The sequence below is a fragment of the Nyctereutes procyonoides genome, unplaced genomic scaffold, assembly GCF_905146905.1.
Source record: "Nyctereutes procyonoides isolate TBG_1078 unplaced genomic scaffold, NYPRO_anot_genome, whole genome shotgun sequence".
Lineage (NCBI taxonomy): Eukaryota > Metazoa > Chordata > Mammalia > Carnivora > Canidae > Nyctereutes > Nyctereutes procyonoides.
In genome coordinates this window covers 27,137,357-27,152,953 of record NW_026575041.1, presented here as the reverse complement: position 1 = coordinate 27,152,953, position 15,597 = coordinate 27,137,357, and the positions used below count along the sequence as shown (strand labels likewise).

Genomic DNA, 15,597 nt, shown 5'->3' with positions numbered 1-15,597 from the left:
TGGATTAATACTTTGTCAATCTGGTCCTCAAGGAGGAAACAATAAAGGTTGGGACAGCATCTGGCATGTTTATCATGAGCAGCCATATGGACAAAACAAACTTGAAGCTTTAGTCAAGGTTTTTATTTATGGAAAGAATGTCATGTATTTCAAGAAATTGAATACTAATACTTTTTGAATGCTGCAATAACTACCAGGTATTAGAAATATTGGATGACCAAGAGAAATAAGATATAAAATAAAAGTGGCTGAAAAGAAATGATAAAGCTTAAGGGCTGATCCATATGAAGATCATGTGAGAGTCATTTTATAACCATAAAAGGATTCTCCTTCTCAAACTTTGCCCAGTGCAGATGACATTTTCCCTGCCTGCCCTATTTAGAAAATGTTTTCTCTTTATTTTCTTTCTCAGTCCCCTTGTAATTATTTAAATGCCTTAAAGGAAATAGTTCCATGTTCTAATGTCCTTTTTTATTCTCTGGCCTCCTTTCATATGAAAGGAGGACAGAGAATGACAGGCTGTATGACAGGCTATGTCTTTTTTTTTTCTTTTTTTTTTTTTAATCATGCTTTAGGTTCTAGTACTGGAGAACCTTCTTTGCTCTAAGTATCACTGTCTTCCTGCCTTTCACTTTTAAAAGGGAGGCCCTTATGGAGGGTTCTTCTAGCATGCAGATGATTAGTTTCTCAGATATTTTACTGAAGGAATCTTATAATGGAAATAGAACTTGTTTCTAAGTCAAACATACCTGAATTCATTTTAAATTTCAGCTTGCTATTTCAAAACAATACATTTATTTATTTGCTTGAGAGAATCTGCACTAGGCACAAAACCCAACTTGGAGCTTGATCTCAAGACCCTGAGACAACAACCTGAGCTGAAATAAGGAATTGGATACCTAACCACCTGAGCCACCCAGGAGTCCCATCAGCCTTGCCACTTTTTAGCTTTGTGATTATAAATGAGAATCTGAATTTCTTCCTCTATGTAACAGAAAAAATAATAACTATATTATAGGCTAGTTCATGTAGTTCTTACCATATACTGGAAAGTAGATCTGAGTTTGCCATATAGGAACCGCTTGATAAATAGTTCCCTGCCACCATGCCCATCTTTGTTCCCCATGATTAATCAGTTTCAATCACAGGGGGAGGAAAGAAAAAGGAAAGTAGGAAGCTAGAAATGGCTATCACTTTAGCAATAGTCATGTCAGTTATACCTAAATTTAACCAACATCTCTCTTGGGTTAGCAGCCCTCTCATGCTAGAGGGAGTAGTTAATATTTAATTTAGTATTTGCAGTAGTATTTAAAAAGTTAGTATCTTTTTTGCTTTTGTTTCTCTTGCCTTCATGGATGTATCTTGCAAGAAGCCACTGTGGCCAAGTTCAAAAAGGGTGTTGCCTGTGTTCTCCTCTAGGATTTTGATGGAATCTTGCCTCACCTTTAGATCTTTCATCTATTTTGAGTTTGTCTTTGTGTATGGTGTAAGAGGATGGTCCAGTTTCATTCTTCTGCATGTGGATGTCCACTTTTCCCAGCACCATTTATTGAAGAGACTGTCTTTCTTCCAGTGGATAGTCTTTCCTCCTTTGTTGAATATTAGTTCACCATAAAGTTGAGGGTTCACTTCTGGGTTCTCTATTCTGTTCCACTGATCTATGTGTCTGTTTTTGTGCCAGAACCACACTGTCTTGATGACCACAGGTTTGTAGTACACCCTGAAATCTGGCATTATGATGCCCCCAGCTATGGTTTTCTTTTTTAATATTCCCCTGGCTATTCAGGGTCTTTTCTGATTCCACACAAATCTTAAAATAATTTGTTTCAACTCTCTGACGAAAGTCCATGGTATTTTGATAGGGATTGCATTAAATGTGTAAATTGCCCTGGGTAGCATTGATATTTTCACAATATTAATTCTGCCAATCCACGAGCACGGAATATTTTTCCATCTCTTTGTGTCTTCTTCAATTTCTTTCAAAAGTGTTCTGTAGTTTTTAGGGTATAGATCTTTTACCTCTTTAGTTAGGCTTATTCCTAGGTATCTTACGCTTTTGGGTGCAATTATAAATGGGATTGACTCCTTAATTTCTCTTTCTTCAGTCTCATTGTTAGTGTATAGAAATGCCACTGACTTCTGGACATTGATTTTGTATCCTGCCACGCTGCCAAATTGCTGTATGAGTTCTAGTAATCTTGGGGTAGAGTCTTTTGGGCTTTCTATGTAGAGTATCATGTCATCTGCAAAAAGAGAGAGTTTGACTTCTTCTTTGCCAATCTGAATGCCTTTTATTTCTTTTTGTTGTCTGATTGCTGGGGCTAGGACTTCTAGTACTATTTTGGGACTTCATCAAAATAAGAAGCTTTTGCACAGCAAAAGAAACAGTCAACAAAACTAAAAGACAACCTGCAGAATGGGAGAAGATATTTGCAAAAGACGAATCAGATAAAGGACTAGTATCCAAGATCTATAAAGAACTTATTAAACTCAACAACAAAGAAACAAACAATCCAATCATGAAATGGGCAAAAGATGTGAACAGAAATCTCACAGAGGAAGTCATAGACATGGCCAACAAGCACATGAGAAAATGCTCCGCATCACTTGCCTTCAAGGAAATACAAATCAAAACCACAATGAGATACCACCTCACACCAGTGAGAATGAGGAAAATTAAGAAGGCAGGAAACCACAAATGTTGGAGAGGCTGTGGTGAAAGTGGAATCCTCTTGCACTGTTGGTGAGAATGTGAACTGGTGCAGCCACTCTGGAAAACTGTGTGGAGGTTCTTCAAATAGTTAAAAATAGAACTACACTACGACCCAGCAATTGCACTTCTGGGGATTTACTCCAAAGATACAGATTCAGTGAAATACCAAGACACCTGCACCCCAATGTTTATAGCAGCAATGTTCACAATAAGCAAACTGTGGAAAGAGCTTGAGTATCCATTGAAAGATGAATGGTTAAAGAGGATGTGGTCTGTATACAATGGAATATTACTCAGGCATTAGAAACGATAATACCCACCATTTGCTTCAACATGGATGGAACTGGAGGGTATTATGCTGAGTGAAATAAGTCAATCAGAGAAGGACAAACATTATATGGTCTCATTCATTTGGGGAATATAAAAAATACTGAAAGGGAATAAAACAGAAAGGCGAAAAAATGAGTGGGTAATATTAGAAAGGGAGACAGAACATGAGATACTCCTAACTGTGGGAAATGAACAAGGGGTAGTGGAAAGGGAGGTGGGTGGGGGGGCTGGGGGTGACTGGATGACGGGCTCTGAGGGGGGTACTTGATGGGATGAGCATTGGGTGTTACGCTATATATTGGCAAATTGAACTCCAATAAAAAATAAATAAGAAGTTAGTATCTTTAAATGACAGCTCATTTTATAGGAGGTAGTGGTATCTAGGGTTTTATGCTATGGAGACAAATGAGGCAGAATCCCTTCCTTCAAGGAGAGTATAGTCTTGAGGTAGCAATTCTTAATATTTCAGGTTTCACAGGGCTATAAAAGGTTTTCTTTTTTTTTTCTGGATGTAATCATCAGTGCATAATGTCTGATCAAACCATATTTCAAAAAAACAAAAAAAAACATATTTCCTTTCATTTTTTCAGACTGAAATCCTTGATTTCACTTAGCACAAAATTCTCAAGCCTCAAGGACTTGTGCAAAAGTAGGTGAAGAGATAAAGCTACGTTCTGCTGGCAGCACTTCTTTCATCTTCCCTCCACCTCATGTGGTGATGGGACATGCCACCTGACCCTCTGTTAATGTAAGTCTACAAATTCTTCTCTCAGTCCTCCACAGAATAATGGCAGCCTGGCCATTTCCAGAGCTGAGAGCCACACCACTTAACTTTCACTAAGACCAGCACAATGTCTGTGCTTTAAAAAATTCAATAATGTGGTTGGTGTTTAAAAAATAGTAGTAAACAAGACACAGCCTGCTGTACAGATAGCTTACATTTTAGTGAGAGAAGGTGAAAGTACACAAAAAACTTAAGTGCCTGAAAGTATTTCCTCTAAGGTACTTAAATAATTAAATAATGAACACTGGATATTGTTTAAGACTGATGAATCACTGAACTCTACCTCTGAAACTAATAATACACTATACTGTTAATTAACTGAATTTAAATTAAAAATAGTAAAAAAAATAAAGACAAGACATTTTCTAAATAGGCAAACAGGGAAAATTATGTTTCTGTCTAAAAAAGCGATTCATTCTAAGGGATAGAGCAGGAGTCATCCAGGTGAAGGAGCCATGGTTTAAAGGCTCTAAAGAAAACAAAGAACCTAGTGCATTTAGAGGAAACCAGAAAGGATTGTGGATAGTCTGAGAGAAAGACAGTTGAGGAAGAAGGCTGAGAGGTGGATTGAAAATGGAAGCTGGGTGGATCCGGCCTCCCCCCGGGACAGGCAGAGGCCGGGAGGGCCCAGGACAGCGAGGACACTCCTGCCCCGAGCTGAGCAGATCAGCGACCCCGCCCCGGAGCCTCCAGGCCCTGCAGATGGAGAGCCCTGTAGTTCCTGTGGGGGCTGAATCCAGGTTTCCAGAGATGCCTTAACCGCTGTGGCTGTTCCTCCTGGGGCCTCATGGGGTAAACAACCCCCGCTGAGCCCTGCACCAGGCAGGGGCAGAGCAGCTCCCCCAAGTGCTCACACCTGAAAATCAGCATAACAGCCCCCCCCCCCAGAAGACCAGCTGGACGGACCAGTTCCAGGGGAAGTCAAGGGACTTAAAGTCTACAGATTCAGAAGATACTCCCCCGTGTTTTTTGTTTTTGTTTTTGTTTTTTTCTTTTTTCTTTTCTTTTTGATTTCTGATTGCTTCCCCCACCCCCCCTTTTTTCCACCTTTCTTTCTTTTTCTTTCTCTTTTTCTTCTCTTTTTTTCCTTTTATTTCTTTTTCTCTTTTCTTTCCTTCTCTCTCTTTCTCTCCTTTTCCCAATACAACTTGTTTTTGGCCACTCTGCACTGAGCAAAATGACTAGAAGGAAAACCTCACCTCAAAAGAAAGAATCAGAAACAACCCTCTCTCCCACAGAGTTACAAAATCTGGATTATAATTCAATGTCAGAAAGCCAATTCAGAAGTACTATTATACAGCTATTGGTGGCTCTAGAAAAAAGCATTAAGGACTCACGAGACTTCATGACTGCAGAATTTAGATCCAATCAGGCAGAAATTAAAAATCAATTGAATGGGATGCAATCCAAACTAGAAGTCCTAACGACGAGGGTTAACGAGGTGGAAGAACGAGTGAGTGACATAGAAGACAAGTTAATGGCAAAGAGGGAAACTGAGGAAAAAAGAGACAGACAATTAAAGGACCATGAAGACAGATTAAGGGAAATAAATGACAGCGTAACGAAGAAAAACCTACATTTAATTGGAGTTCCTGAGGGCGCGGAAAGGGCCAGAGGGCCAGAATATGTATTTGAACAAATCCTAGCTGAAAGCTTTCCCAATCTGGGAAGGGAAACAGGCATTCAGATCCAGGAAATAGAGAGATCCCCCCCTAAAATCAATAAAAACCATTCAACATCTCAACATTTAATAGTGAAGCTTGCAAATTCCAAAGATAAAGAGAAGATCCTTAAAGCAGCAAGAGACAAGAAGTCCCTGACTTTCATGGGGAGGAATATTAGGGTAACAGCAGACCTCTCCACAGAGGCCTTGCAGGCTAGAAAGGGCTGGCAGGACATATTCAGGGTCCTAAATGAGAAGAACATGCAACCAAGAATACTTTATCCAGCAAGGCTCTCATTCAGAATGGAAGGAGAGATAAAGAGCTTCCAAGACAGGCAGGAACTGAAAGAATATGTGACCTCCAAACCAGCTCTGCAAGAAATTTTAAGGGGGACTCTTAAAATTCCCCTTTAAGAAGAAGTTCAGTGGAACAATCCACAAAAACAAGGACTAAATAGATATCATGATGACACTAAACTCATATCTGTCAATAGTAACTCTGAACGTGAACGGGCTTAATGACCCCATCAAAAGGCGCAGGGTTTCAGACTGGATAAAAAAGCAGGACCCATCTATTTGCTGTCTACAAGAGACTCATTTTAGACAGAAGGACACCTACAGCCTGAAAATAAAAGGTTGGAGAACCATTTACCATTCAAATGGTTCTCAAAAGAAAGCAGGGGTAGCCATCCTTATATCAGATAAACTAAAATTTACCCCGAAGACTGTAGTGAGAGATGAAGAGGGACACTATATCATACTTAAAGGATCTATCCAGCAAGAGGACTTAACAATCCTCAATATATATGCCCCGAATGTGGGAGCTGCCAAATACTTAAACGAATTATTAACCAAAGTGAAGAAATACTTAGATAATAATACACTTATACTTGGTGACTTCAATCTAGCTCTTTCTACCCTCGATAGGTCTTCTAAGCACAACATCTCCAAAGAAATGAGAGCTTTAAATGATACACTGGACCAGATAGATTTCACAGATATCTACAGAACTTTACATCCAAACTCAACTGAATACACATTCTTCTCAAGTGCATATGGAACTTTCTCCAGAAGAGACCACATACTGGGTCACAAATCGGGTCTGAACCGATACCAAAAGATTGGGACCGTCCCCTGCATATTCTCAGACCATAACGCCTTGAAATTAGAACTCAATCACAAGAAGAAGTTTGGAAGGACCTCAAAATATGGAGGTTAAGGACCATCCTGCTAAAAGATAAAAGGGTCAACCAGGAAATTAAGGAAGAATTAAAAAGATTCATGGAAACTAATGAGAATGAAGATACAATCGTTCAAAATCTTTGGGATGCAGCAAAAGCAGTCCTGAGGGGGAAATACATCGCAATACAAGCATCCATTCAAAAACTGGAAAGAACTCAAATACAAAAGCTAACCTTACACATAAAGGAGCTAGAGAAAAAAACAGGAAATCGACCCGACGCCCAGCAGAAGTTAAATAAAATTCGAGCAGAACTCAACGAAATGGAGACCAGAAGAACTGTGGAACAGATCAATAGAACCAGGAGTTGGTTCTTTGAAAGAATTAATAAGATACATAAACCATTAGCCAACCTTATTAAAAAGAAGAGAGAGAAGACTCAAATTAATAAAATCATGAATAAGAAAGGAGAGATCACTACCAACACCAAGGAAATACAAACAATTTTAAAAACATATTGTGAACAGCTATACGCCAATAAATTAGGCAATCTAGAAGAAATGGATGCATTCCTGGAAAGCCACAAACTACCAAAACTGGAACAGGAAGAAATAAAAAACCTGAACAGGCCAATAACCAGGGAGGAAATTGAAGAAGTCATCAAAAACCTCCCAAGACATAAGAGTCCAGGGCCAGATGGCTTCCCAGGGGGAATTCTATCAAACGTTTAAAGAAGAAATCATACCTATTCACCTATTCTACTAAAGCTGTTTGGAAAGATAGAAAGAGATGGAGTACTTCCAAATTCACTCTATGAGGCCAGCATCACCTTAATCCAAAACCAGACAAAGACCCCACCAAAAAGGAGAATTACAGACCAATATCCCTGATGAACATGGATGCAAAAATTCTCAACAAGATACTAGCCAATAGGATCCAACAACACATTAAGAAAATTATTCACAATGACCAAGTAGGATTTAACCCCGGGACACAAGGCTGGTTCAACACTCGTAAAACAATCAATCTGATTCATCATATCAGCAAGAGAAAAACCAAGAACCATATGATCCTCTCATTAGATGCAGAGAAAGCATTTGACAAAATACAGCATCCATTCCTGATCAAAACTCTTCAGAGTGTAGGGTAGAGGGAACTTTCCTCGACATCTTAAAAGCCATCTACGAAAAGTCCACAGCAAATATCATTCTCAATGGGGAAGCACTGGGAGCGTTTCCCCTAAGATCAGGAACAAGACAGGGATGTCCACTCTCACCACTGCTATTCAACATAGTACTGGAAGTCCTAGCCTCAGCAATCAGACAACAAAAAGACATTAAAGGCATTCAAATTGGCAAAGAAGAAGTCAAACTCTCCCTCTTCACCAATGACATGATACCCTATATAGAAAACCCAAAAGCCTCTACCCCAAGATTGCTAGAAGGCATACAGCAATTTGGTAGCGTGGCAGGATACAAAATCAATGCCCAGAAATCAATGGCATTCCTATACACTAACAATGAGACTGAAGAAAGAGAAATTAAGGAGTCAATCCCATTTACAATTGCACCCAAAAGCATAAGATACCTAGGAATAAACCTAACCAAAGAGGTAAAGGATCTATACCCTAAAAACTATAGAACACTTCTGAAAGAAATTGAGGAAGACACAAAGAGATGGAAAAACATTCCATGCTCATGGATTGGCAGAATTAATATTGTGAAAATGTCAATGCTACCCAGGGCAATTTACACGTTTAATGCAATCCCTATCAAAATACCATGGACTTTCTTCAGAAACTTAGAACAAATTATTTTAAGATTTGTGTGGAATCAGAAAAGACCCCGAATAGCCAGGGGAATTTTAAAAAAGAAAACCATATCTGGGGGCACCACAATGCCAGATTTCAGGTTGTACTACAAAGATGTGGTCATCAAGACAGTGTGGTACTGGCACAAAAACAGACACATCGATCAATGGAACAGAATAGAGAACCCAGAAGTGGACCCTGAACTTTATGGTCAACTAATATTCGATAAAGGAGGAAAGACGATCCACTGGAAGAAAGACAGTCTCTTCAATAAATGGTGCTGAGAAAATTGGACATCCACATGCAGAAGAATGAAACTGGACCATCCTCTTGCACCAGCACAAAGATAAACTCAAAATGGATGAAAGATCTAAATGTGAGACAAGATTCCATCAAAATCCTAGAGGAGAACACAGGCAACACCCTTTTTGAACTTGGCCACAGTAACTTCTTGCAAGATACATCCACGAAAGCAAAAGAAACAAAAGCAAAAATGAACTATTGGGACTTCATCAAGATAAGAAGCTTTTGCACAGCAAAGGATACAGTCAACAAAACTCAAAGACAACCTACAGAATGGGAGAAGATATTTGCAAATAACATATCAGATAAAGGGCTAGTTTCCAAGATCTATAAAGAACTTGTTAAACTCAACAGCAAAGAAACAAACAATCCAATCATGAAATGGGCAAAAGACATGAAGAGAAATCTCACAGAGGAAGACATAGACATGGCCAACATGCACATGAGAAAATGCTCTGCATCACTTGCCATCAGGGAAATACAAATCAAAACCACAATGAGATACCACCTCACACCAGTTAGAATGGATAAAATAAACAAGACAGGAAACAACAAATTTTGGAGAGGCTGTGGAGGAAGGGGAGCCCTCCTGCACTGTTGGTGGGAATGTGAACTGGTAAAGCCTTCTAGAAAATTGTGTGGAGGTTCTTCAAAGAGTTTAAAATAGAACTACCCTACGACCCCGCAATTGCACTACCGGGAATTTACTCCAAAGATACAGATGCATTGAACAACTGAGACACGCGCACCTCAATGTTTATAGCAGCAATGCCCACAATAGCGAAACTGTGGGAGGAGCCTTGGTGTCCATTGAAGAATGAATGGATAAGGAAGATGTGGTCTATATATACAATGGAATGTTACTCAGCCATTGGAAAGGACTAATACCCACCATTTGCTTTGATGTCGATGGAACTGGAAGGTATTATGTTAACTAAGTCAATCATTATATGGTTTCACTCATTCGGGGAATATAAAAAATAGTGAAAGGGATCATAAGGGAAAGGAGAGAAAATGAGTGGGGAAAAATCAGAGGGTGAAAGAACTTGAGAGACTCCTAACTCTGGGAAACGAACAAGGGGTACTGGAAAGGGAGGCGGGCAGGAGCATGGGGTGACTTTGTGACGTGCACTGAGGAGGGGCATTTGACGGGATGAGGACTGGGTATTATACTATATTGGCAAATAGAACTCCAATAAAAATTTTAAAAAATGCTTGATACTTCCCCATAAAAAATTTAATAATCAAAGTAAAGACATACTTAGATAATAAAACACTAATCGTTGTGGACTTCAACACTTCAACACAGCACTTTCTGCAAATGACAGATTTTCTAAGAACAACATTACCAAAGAAACAAGAGCTTTAAATTGATACACTGGACCAGATGGATTTCACAGGTATATATAGAATTTTCCATCTGAACACAGCTGAATACACATTCTTCTCAAGCGCACATGGAACTTTCTTCAGAATAGACCACATACTGGGTCACAAATCAGGTCTCAATCGATACCAGAAGACTGGGATTGCCCCCTGCATATTTTCAGACCACAACGCTCTGAAACTAGAACTCAATCACAAGAAAAAATTTGGAAGAAACTCAAACACGTGGAGGTTAAAGAGCATCCTATTAAAAGTTGAATTAGTCAACCAGGAAATTAGAAAAGAATTAAAAAGATAATAGAAACTAATGAAAATGAAGATACAACCATTCAAAATCTTTGGGATACAGCAAAAGCAGTGCTCAGAGGGAAATACATCACAATACAAGCTTCCCTCAAAAATTTGGAAAAAAACTCAAATACACAAGCTAACCTCACAGCTAAAGGAACTGGAGATAGAACAGCAAGCAAAACCTACACCAAACCTAAGAGGAGAGATAATAAGGATTCAAGCAGAACTCAATGAAATAGAGACCAGAAGAACTGTAGAATACACTAACAAAACCAGGAATTGGTTCTTTGAAAGAATTAATAAGATAGGTATACATTGGACACCCTTACTAATAAGAAAAAAGACAAATTAATAAGATCATAAATGAAAGAGGAGAGACCTGTTTCCCTTGCCTTCATAGCTGTATCTTGCAAGAAATTGCTGTGGCCAAGTTCAAAAAGGGTGTTGCCTGTGTTCTCCTCTAGGATTTTATTGATTCTTATCTCACATTTAGATCTTTCATCCATTTTGAGTTTATTTTTGTGTATGGTGTAAAAGCAAGGGCATGAGAAAATGCTTGGCATCACTTGCCATCAGGGAAATGCAAACCAAAACCACAATGAGATACCACCTCACACCAGTGAGAATGGCAGAAATTAACAAGAAAGGAAACAACAAATGTTGGAGAGGCTGTGGTGAAAGGGGAACCCTCTTGCACTGTTGGTGGGAAGGTGAACTAGTGCAGCCATCCTGGAAAACTGTGTGGAGGTTCTTCAAATAGTTAAAAATAGAACTACCCTGCGACCCAGCAATTGCACTGCTGGGGATTTACCCCAAAGATACAGATTCAGTGAAATACCAAGACACCTGCACCCCAGTGTTTATAGAAGCAATTTCCACAATAAGCCAACTGTGGAAGGAGCTTGAGTGTTCATTGAAAGATGAATGGATAAAGAGGATGTGGTCCATATACACAATGGAATATTACTCAACCATTAGAAACAACGAACACCCACTGTTTGCTTTTGACGTGGATGAAACTGGAAGGTATTTTGCTGAGTGAAATAAGTCAATAGGAGAAGGACAATTATTATATGGTTTCACTCATAGAGGGAATATAAAAAATAATGAATGAGATTATAGGGGAAAGGAGAGAAATGAGTGGGAGAAATTAGAAAGAGGCAAACTATGAGAAACTCCTAACCCAGGGAAATGAACTAGGGGTAGTGGAAGGGCAGGTGGATGGGGGGATGGGGTGACTAGTTGATGGGGACTGAGGGGAGCACTTGATGGGATGAGCACAGGGTGTTATACTCTATGTTGGCAAATGGAACTTCAATAAAATATACATAAAAGAAGATATTTGTAAAGGATATATCTGATAATGTGTTAGTATCCAAAGTCTATAAAGAACTTTCCAACTTAACACCTAATTTCTTGCTTTCTAAATTCTGCAAAGAGGGACATAGGAAAGAATGGTGGGTAGGTCATAGAAGGCTCTGGAAGGTTTTAAGCCTAATGACTTGATTTGGCTTACCTTTTTAGTAAAAAAAATATGGAACGCTTCACGAATTTGCGTGTCATCCTTGCGCAGGGGCCATGCTTGGCTTACCTTTTTAAAGGATCACTCTGTCTTCTAATTTTGGAGGCTATTGAAACAATTCAAGTGAAAGATGACTAGAACTCAAGCTAGGATGGTAGTAAGAAAATGGAGAGAAGTAGTCAGATTTTGGATATATTTTGAAGATGGAATGTACTAGATTTTCTTGTTAGATTATATGTCAGACATGAGCAAAAAGAGGAGCCAAGGATACTCCCAAAGTTCCTGGCTTCAGAAAATAAAATTATGAAAAAAAAGAAAATAAAATTATGGGTTTACAGCAGCTAAGATGGAAAAGTTGCAGGTGAAACAGAACTGTTGTATGTGGTGGGGGGTTGATTGGAAATTCAGTTTTAACACATTAAATTTGACATTTGTACTATTTTTTTTATTTTGCATGGAAATCTTAGCAAAATGACCTCAAATATGTCAAGCAAAGGAGTATTGAAAACTATATGGACATTACAGCCTTACAGATTTGGACTCCAGTCACATCTCCTGATTTGACTGATTGCTGGAATTTGGGCAAGACACTTAATTGAGTGAGTTTCAGCTTCAAGTTCTGTAAAATAAACACAGTGAAATATGCAATTGTATCTATTGCATATTTGTATCTATTGTATGTTTATGAAGATAAAATGAGAAACCATAAATGAAACAACTGACACATAGTGTATAATTATTATTATTGTTAATGATACGGCATAATGTTCTATACATAGTAAGTTTTGACTTTCCAGATACTATTCTGAACTATGCTCTCAATATTTCCTGTGTATTTTAGACCCCAGAGCAGTTTCATAGTCCTGCCTAACTTCTTGCATTAATTTGTACTATATGCTATTTCTCCTCATTCTGTTACTTGTATCCTGGTACCCTTTTCCCTCAATGGAGTCCAAGTTCACAGATTTTCTTTACTTGCCACTATATAATCCAATAAATTAATATTGACTTATATGTAGTAGAAAACAAGAAGAATGGGGTAAGAAAGGGCAGTAGCAAAGGTGACATCTTCACAGTTTGAGAGTGAGCTGGAAGCTACAGTCATAAAAACTCAACTATTCTGGCCTGGAGGATCCAAGGACAACACTGAGAAAAATCACCAAGGCCAGCAAGAGTGAACTTAGTAAGGTCCACATTAATGGATGTATCTCATATTCTTTTTACTAAGGTCTCACCTATTTGAGGATCCTGGCTTTATGCAAAAGTCTCAATTATAATTCCCGTACTTCATAAAAGACCAAATTAAGTCTGTTGCAGAAGCCTGTATAATAAATTCCCATTTCCTTACTGCTGGGGCTTCCATCAGCATCAAGTTTCCATTATTCTTTGATTTTGGTATATATGGATTTTTCATTCTATCTGGAGAGATCAGTTAAAACAAAGTACAACACACACACACTCACAGATTTATATAAAATTTAGCCTTTCTAGATGCTTGTAAGGAGAATTTCTGCATTATTACTCTTCTTCTTGCCTGGAACACCAAAAGAATTCCTCCTGAAACAAACATAAACATGAATTTTCTGCTTACTTATTTTTCCTCCCTCATTGTGTAAAACTTTCTATTGCAATAAACCAAATAAATTATGTATTCAACTTTCATAGCATGCCATATGCTGATGCCATGAAGGAATACCCGTGAGACAGGTATAAGAAGTCTTTACCTTCCAATACAGAAAAAGAGAAAAAATTATGAAATTGACTGGAAAATAATCAGTATAATTCTATGAAAATTAACAAAAACATTTACTTTTTTTCTATTTGAGATTCGGATTTGTTTATTTGAATTTACTTTGCAAAGTAAAAACACAATTAAAAAATCTTTAATGGCAGAGAGAGGAAAATAAATTCACTTTTGGCATTAGTATATTTTTATTTACCTTTTCTTTTTGAATTTCAAATACTGTTGACATTTCTTAGGATGTGGGATTATAAAAATGTTTCCTAAAGTTTTTTAAATCCAAAAAAGAAATAATCAAGCAAAATAATTGTTGCATAATATGAAAGTAAGCTCAGTTTATATGATAAAATGAGAGATGTATAGTATTAAATTTGGGGAAAAAAGAGATCATTTAAACTAAGAGCTGTTGTTTTGAAAAAATAAACCAAACCGGCAAACCTTTAGTGAGACAAAGAATAAATAAAGAAAGACAACTCAAATGAAATTAGAAATGAAAGAAGGAATGTTATCCCTGATACCACAGAAATACAAAGGATTGGGGATCCCTGGGTGGCTCAGCAGTTTGGCGCCTGCCTTTGGCCCAGGGCACAATCCTGGAGTCCCGGGATCAAGTCCCACTTCAGTTTCCTGGCATGGAGCCTGCTCCTGTGTCTCTGCCTCTCTCTTTCTCTCTGTCTATCATAAATAAATAAATAAATCTTAAAAAAAGAAATACAAAGGATCATAAAGATGCTATGAATTATAGGCCAACAAATTGGATAACCTAGAAGACATAGCTAGTAGGCTTCCTTCACAGTAAGGCTAGGGGGTGTGTTTTAGTCAGCTGTCTATGTGCTTATGGGGGAGCAGGTGGCCAGTTATGTTCTTCATTTATAATAATCCTGCAGTATCTGTGAATCAAAACTTCATATACCACCAGAGCCAGATGAGCAAGTGGTAGCCTGTGGGGGAGAATTGCAAAAAATTGGGTTGCCAGATAAGTGCACAAGTACCAGAGATACCAGAAAACTGGAGAAAGCAAAGAGAATGTAGAGATGGTGCTTGCCAGTTTCCATTCTTGCAGAATACCTTAGTAAGATTTTTAGATTTTATTTATTTATATATTTATTTTAGATAGAGATTGCACACAAGAGAGGTGGAGTGAGTGGGCTGAGGAACAAGCAGAGAGGGATAAGTAGAGTCTGTGCTGAGAATGAAACCCAATGTGGGGCTTGGTCCCACGACACTGAGATCATGACCTGAGCCGAAATCTACAATCAGCTGCTTAATCATCTGTGCCACCCAGGCAATCCTCTTAGTAGCATTTTAGACTTTTATCAAACTAGAAAGCTGCCCCTACATTGGAAGCCATAAGACAAGCAAATAGGTTTTTTTTTTTTTCTCATGGAGAGACTGGGAGTGTTAGTCTACTGTCTTTGCACTGTATCCTGAGGTTGGTAGATGGACAAAACCCTATTTTTATTTGTTATAGTCCCATGGGACAATGAATACAATCATACTGGCCACCAGAGCCAAATAATCAGGAGGTATCCCCTGGGAGTCAGCCACATAGCCAGGGTAACAGAGATAAAAAGTGAGTAACCAGATACAAGCACAGTATTCCTTTTGGGAAAGAGTGGCTCTCTGGGGAACAGCAGAGGAAGTGAAAGGTGATAGCAGCATCTACCAAGGTCTTTGAAGAGTGTTATAGTCAGCCCTTAGATGTATTTTTAATTAAATGCCTGCACCTCAGTATGTAGCTATGAAAATAAGCCAATAATTCTCCTTTATCAAAAGACTGGATACTTCAGTCTTTTGCCTTTCTGCTGTTCCCTGAGTGTAGTAGCTAGTTAAGAACTTACTCTGCATTTGTTACGGTCTTGGGGGACCTGCAA

At 38.4% G+C, this 15,597-nt stretch overlaps 1 pseudogene; it reads right to left on the bottom strand.

Moving 5' to 3' along the window:
- Window positions 1-11,988: 11,988 nt before the first annotated feature.
- LOC129506847 (U6 spliceosomal RNA) lies at window positions 11,989-12,106 on the bottom strand (annotated as a pseudogene).
- Window positions 12,107-15,597: the final 3,491 nt, after the last annotated feature.